The sequence below is a fragment of the Poecilia latipinna genome, unplaced genomic scaffold (genome assembly GCF_001443285.1).
Source record: "Poecilia latipinna isolate Pla-1442-1.1 unplaced genomic scaffold, P_latipinna-1.0 Scaffold74, whole genome shotgun sequence".
Taxonomy (NCBI): Eukaryota; Metazoa; Chordata; class Actinopteri; order Cyprinodontiformes; family Poeciliidae; genus Poecilia; species Poecilia latipinna.
In genome coordinates, this window is record NW_015112690.1 from 194,080 (window position 1) to 200,626 (window position 6,547).

At 37.5% G+C, this 6,547-nt stretch overlaps 1 long non-coding RNA gene across 1 annotated transcript; it reads right to left on the reverse strand.

Moving 5' to 3' along the window:
• Window positions 1–3,862: 3,862 nt before the first annotated feature.
• On the reverse strand, window positions 3,863–5,407 carry LOC106935924 (uncharacterized). The gene is made up of 2 exons (XR_001422008.1): window positions 5,218–5,407; window positions 3,863–5,110 (listed from the first exon to the last, which is right to left on the reverse strand). It is a non-coding gene; the product is annotated as an uncharacterized LOC106935924 (long non-coding RNA).
• Between the last annotated feature and the right edge of the window lie 1,140 nt (window positions 5,408–6,547).

A 6,547-nucleotide genomic window follows, 5' to 3' on the forward strand; every position in this document is an offset into this window, starting at 1 on the left:
TAAATCTATTTTATTTGGTACAATGCACACTAATTAACATTTTTGGAATTGCCAGAATTAGCCTAAAGGCTGTTTATCTTCCATTTTTCCTGTCTATTCATGTCTTTTTTTCATAATTTTTAGGAAAAATGCAGCTTGGGAAGTTGAGATACATACTTGACACGCTATTGGTTGGCCTTTGCAAATCAGCCAATCCAGGAGTGCAATTAATATTCCTTGTTGCTGATTGGCTGTACCTCCAAACATAAAAATAAGCAAGGCTTTTGTATAGAACTTTTTAATTTAAGTTGAATAGTAAACTGAGCTTAAAGCAATGTTTGATAATTAGGATCAACTGACACTGAAACCATCTTTTGTAAAGTGCGATATATAAATAAACTGAATTGAACTGAATGAGTTTTAATCAAGAACTAGGTTTTGCACTAAGGTGACGTTGAGACAAAAGAAATGAAAGACGCCTCTGCAGATGTTCAGTGTGTAAAAAAGCATTAAATCGAGCACAATTTGCAGAGCAGTACCGGTTCCCAAGTTTCTCCATCCTACACTTCTTCATGTCAACCTGCTATGCCATCTTAAGACCTGACGTGATGCGTTAAACCCAACCTGTGCTTCATCAATCATGATGCGCTTGTAATCAAATGGTGGAATTATGAAAAATGGAGCCTGTCATAAGAACGTGCCTCTGTGTGCGGGATGCTGCCGACTGTCAGACTGCGAGGCCACTTCCACTTCATCAAACAAAGTCCTCCGCTCGGATTTTAAGACTCAATGCAAGATTAAATTACTGGTTAAAATGCAAATTCCTTCGCACTGCATCCCCAACCTGAGAGAACCTTATGTGAGTGCCGGTGAATTACATCCAAAGAGGATGAAGTGCGGTAAACAACTTTACCTCATGCTTGGCCTTGACATCGCATCTATTAATCATTAATTTTCTTTTTGTCTGTCTTGCTCAGCATCTGTCATCTGCCTTGTGTCTGGATGCTGAGCTGGTGTTATTAATGAATCCAAGCACATCCCCCTAATGAAACTGTCAAACGAGTTTTCAAACCAGCATTCTGCAGATGTATGGACGAGTGATGAGAACAATTTCTATCAAATTTTATAGATACTTTGATGTTGGCGCCTCTAAAAACAATTGTCTAATCCACTGAACGTTTTAGGACTTTGTCATGTGGTCACCTCAAACCTCTGTGTATCTACTGCAGTCAATTACTGTGAAGGGCATTAAGTCTGATACTTATTTGTCTTATCAGATGGAAAACCGTATAAGTGTGTATCACTTTACAGTTTTCTTACTTAATACCCCAAATACGTTGTGATAAAATGTGTAAAAAGGTCTGAATACTTTATGTGTAAATATATTGGACAAAGTGTTTTAAGTTCTCGATAATAATGTAAGAGTATGAATTCCAAGAGTTTAAAACTGAAGCCTCACAGAAAGAAATTGCACTTAAATGCATATTAGTATAATTTTAGGCGGCGCTGTAGAAGTGGTTGCTTATTTTTTGCACAAAATAAATATACCAAATTCACAAGAGTCATTGTTTTCCCTCTGTTACTTATATGTAGAAACCACTTTCACCTTCTTCCCCTGAGGAAGCTGCCGTCACCTGAAATTAGTGTGTCAGTTTTTCTACTAATAGGTGCTGGTGGCAGCTCCAGTCAGGGAAAGTGTCTTTCAGCTGTTACTTAAATCTGAGTTCTCCTGACAATCGTTTTTCTCATTAACTAATGTTGTGTGTCATGTTATTATAGTTTGGGTACACAATAAAAATGTAAAAACAAATTTTGTGACTATACATGTAGGGTTTTCATATTAAACAGTCTAAATGCCATTAAAAGTCAAATTAGACCTGTTGTGTAGTTTAAATTTCTATAAAAGATGATTTATTGTTTATCTTGTAGGGATGCAAATCTTTCGGTGTCTACCCAGTCGATTCCGATTTTTAGGGTCACAATTCGATTCTGAAATCAATTTTTCTGTCCAGAGATTCTGCTTGAATTTTGTGACTGATAAGATTCTGTAGCTCAAAGCAGTTTTGGTACATTTAAAAAAAAATCATTAAATGTGCTCTCAGAGTATTATGGTACATCTCTGCTTTTGAATATTTCATTAGGAATTCATATACAAGATGCATGACAGATAAACTTCATGCTGATCCAATTTCTGGCCCAATTACCGTGCTGTGTAGTCACTCCCTGCTGACCCAAAGATCTTTTTGTGCCATTATTATCTTTTCTTTCTTCAAATATAAAGGAAAAAAAAAACATTTCTTAAAAGTATAAGGATAACAATGTCTCTTAGTACTCAGATGTTTTGATGAATCTGTATTTTAAGTTCATTGTGTCAAATGTTCAAAATTACAAACTTCTTCATCATCTTCTTCTTCTTCTTCTGTCTGTCAAACCTGTCATTTCTGAGCAGCTGTGTCTTCTGAACTCTCACTGATCTGAATGTCTATTAGTAAAAGAAAAATCTCCTTTTGAAGCTCTTGCAAACTGAAAACAAAAGATTAAAAAGAGAGTAAAAAAAATCCTTTTTACATATAACATATCAGTCTGTGGAGCTTCAAAGGCATCTATATCCCCCTTTTTATAGCTACTTATCAAAGAAAAACATATTTTGCCCAAATCTGAGCAGATTAAAGCAACTTTTACAGCTGACTTCAAAGTAAGCATAGGCAGGGGGAAAATATCTCTAGTATAATGACTTTACACGTTCAAGCTTTTATTAGTTTGCGTGGTGAAGAGCAGAAATACTCCTAAAGACTTCCTTGTGCTCTTCTGGTACAAACAGCCGAACTCTTGTTTTTTCCTCAGGCACAAATACAGAAAGATCAAAGATAACGTTAAAATTTGGAGATGAGCAAAGCAAATCACATTTCTACATTATGAGGATGAGCTCTGGGCGTCTAGCCTCAGGTTTAATATAAAAGGCCCAGGTTGTGTTTCAACTCTAACAATGGTTCAGTAATTATAAAAAAGGATAATAACAAAAATATCAATGTTCAGTGCAGCTATTCAGCAAAATGTGTTTTTTTTTTTAAGAAAGCGTTTTTGTGTAGTGAATTTAGTCTTCAGATGTCAGTCAGGGTGCAGAAAGCAGAGCACAGAGAGTAAAATAAAGGAGGAGGACATGAATATCAGGACTCCAGAGTGATTTGTTGGGTGGATGAGCAACATTTTTACAGAATCTGACTTGGATTCAGGAACATTTTCATTCAGTCAAAAGCAATTTTCACTTGAGCTTATAGCTTTGTCAGAAGATGTCCCAGATGTTTGAGCCTGACTCTGGTGATCCAGGAGGCCATGATGCTGATGCAGAGCAATAATAAAAACGACAGCACAACTTAAACCGGTGCGAATATATTTATATTCCTCTTTTATTGTGCTGAGTTGTAGATGCCAGTCTGATGTACAGCTGAAGGTGTCCCTTCCAGTTCACTCTGGTCCTTTTGTGTCACTTCCTGTTTTGATCTTGATTTTTTTTTGTAATCTCCAATTTATCCAGAAACTTAACGGCATCCTGGTGTAGATTTCTGGCCCTCAGAAAATAATTCACAATTTATAATACCAAAAAAATTGACAGGTGAACTGCATGTTGTGTCAATTTGTCTAACAGAGAGAAAACTGTCATTTAAAACCAATCTTTTTTTATCTCTGGATATTTGTTAGTGACTTACTTCAATGAGAATTTTAATTGAATGCGACATTTAAGTCAGTCTTTTAGATTCATAACAGCAATTTTGGTCCAATGTCAGGATTTTGTCTTTAAACCTTTTAATTAAAACATCAAAGCAATAAAAAAAAGCATCTTAAGACTCAGAAGGTTTTTTTCTTGGTGGAAGAAACAGACACATTGAACTGACTGATAATTTTAATAAATGTGCTCCAGGTTACCCAAAGGAGATGATATAAACCTAAAATCAAAAGCATAACAGGAAGATGCACAAAACATAGAAAAAGGAACTAAAAACAATAAGATACAATGAAGATTAAATGAAAAGGTGTAAAACTCAGAGTGTGACATAAGGATTATTACTATTTTAACGGTTCAAACACCAAATATACCTTCATATGCATTATTATGGACCATGGAAAGCATCTTGGCTCAAGAACCACAGAATCCAATCAGAAGCGAGGAAAATGAAAGGTGCTCCTGGATTGGCTGCAAATAGAAGCTGAAGAAGGATTTGGCTTTCGCATTTCAGCTTCCCAAACAAGGGAGATTTTTCATGAATAATTTGGAATCACATTCCACAAATATCTGCCAACGCTGAACCTTGAACAGGTCAGCTGTACAACAAAGCCATCCTGTAATCGATTTATAAACCAGATCTGGGAACAGTTTCATGCTCAACTTAGTCGTGATTTAGGTGCAAACTGGAAAACCAGATCAGATCATCTGTGAGCTACACATGGCAGAAAGAGCAGCACATCTGGGCAGTGAACACAGACCACAGCTAAACGATTACTTTATCTGGGTTAAGACACAGAAGTATGAAATCCTGACTACCGAGTTTAAATGAAATGTAACACCTAAACAGTACAGATCAGACACCAAATACCCACATATGCTGACATCAAGTACTGTATATCCTTCTTCTTGAGTCATGGAGGTTTATTGCCAACATAACCAAGTGTTTTTCACCGTATTTAAAACTTAATGGGCCTCGCCTTCTTTTAAACACACATCTGTGTTACGTGTCTCTTGGCTTTGACCAAAGCAGGACTTTTTCTACTGATAATGGCCTTTGAAGCAGTCAGCTCCGCTGGTGTGGGTTGATCCAATCTACTTTTACATGTGTGGTTTCCAAATGAACATGCTTCACGTAGCTGAACAACCTCCTCAGCTTGACAAAAGCATCTTATCGTTTTCTGGTAAATGCTCAGCAGGTTAAACCAGGCGCGTTGAAGCATCGAAGAGGCGCTTTTCTGGTATCCTGGGTGAATCCAAAGGCTTCAAACTACTTTTTCCTCACTAAAACTTCCTGCTGTGTTCGGTTTAACCTGTTGTTTCCTCCCACATCCATCAGCTTTACAGCATTGATTACCTGATTAACATTTACTGGCCCCTTTACCGGATGGAGAGGCAGCTGGGCCTGGCCTGGATAAAAGAAGGAAAAGGTGCTTTACTTCATTAGCCGCAATGGACAGAAAGTGTGTGTGTGTGTGTGTGTGTGTGTGTGTGCGTGTGTGTATGTGTGTGTTCACCTGATTCAGGTCTAGAAGGCTTGGGAGAAGTTGCAGCACAGCAGGAGGACACCAGCTGGTCACACACTCTGTAAAAGTTGTGATTTCACCTGAACACTTAGCATGGGCGTTTCATCTGCGAAGGCCGGCTCTCTCTGGGACTTTGCTCATTAGGAAGGTGTTGCTTCTTCATTTCTGATGAGGACGCCAAGAGCACCTTGAAAAACATAACGCAGTGAGAATACGGTGGTCTCATGCTAACCGGATGAATTCAATTTAATAACATTCACAGAGTTTTCTTGGAATATTGATATTTCTCTGCTTTTGTGTATATGTTAATAGTAAATTTACATCCTTGTAGACAGCCATAATTAAAGAAAATTACACCCTGTATCACGTCAAGCTTGTAATGACTTAACAGCCTGTGGAGAATCTATATTTCATCCACTTGTTTCTGTCATAGAGGGAAATCTTCACCTTTTGGCCCAGTTCTCTCTTCGTCGTTGCAGACGCCGCACCAATCCACCTATTGATCCTTCCTTCCTTTTTTTATCATTTTTGAACAAACCCTGAGGTACGTAAACTCCTCCACTTTGGCAGGAACTTGTTTAAACACCAAATATACCTCAACATGCATTAGTTCACATAGTTTAGACTATTGTAGCACCACAGCAGATGATCACGTCTGGAGTTTTGGAGTGGCTGGTTTGTTAGTGAGCTCTTGAAACCAAAGTCAAATTCCTTGTTTTGCACACAACCTGGAATTTCTAAAGACCTGGAACATCAACCATGAACATTCAGCTAAAGCTACACTGGAACAGTTTGAATTAAACTGTTGGAACGGCCTAGTCAATGTCCAGAGTTAAATCTGGGTAGAAATCTGACTCTCCATCTAATGTGAGCATGAGCTATTTTGCAAAGAAGAATGTGGAAAGTTTTAAGTTGGTATAATTTGAAATCCAAGTTTGTAATTTCACAATGCCTTATGTTGATGTGATGTATTATCCCTACTACTTCTGAAGGGATGAAGGTTCTGGTTTAGGAGTTGAAGTTTAGCCATGCAATGAGTTAATGTCATGGGTTTCCCCTGCTTGGTTTGGCACAAATGATGCACAAACTGAGTATTAATATGACTGTTTTCTGCTTTAAAACATCCACAAATCATTTTATTTGCATATTCTCTTTTTTATGCAAAAAAGAAAAACAATGATGGCAAACTCCGTATTATGCTTATGTGAGCGTTCCTTGAAACTCTTTATAAGACCAGATGCTTGTTCAATACTTGTGTATTAGCAGAACTGAGACGTTGAGGCTTAAGTGGCCTCAAAAAGGTGGGAAAAAAATTCAGTGG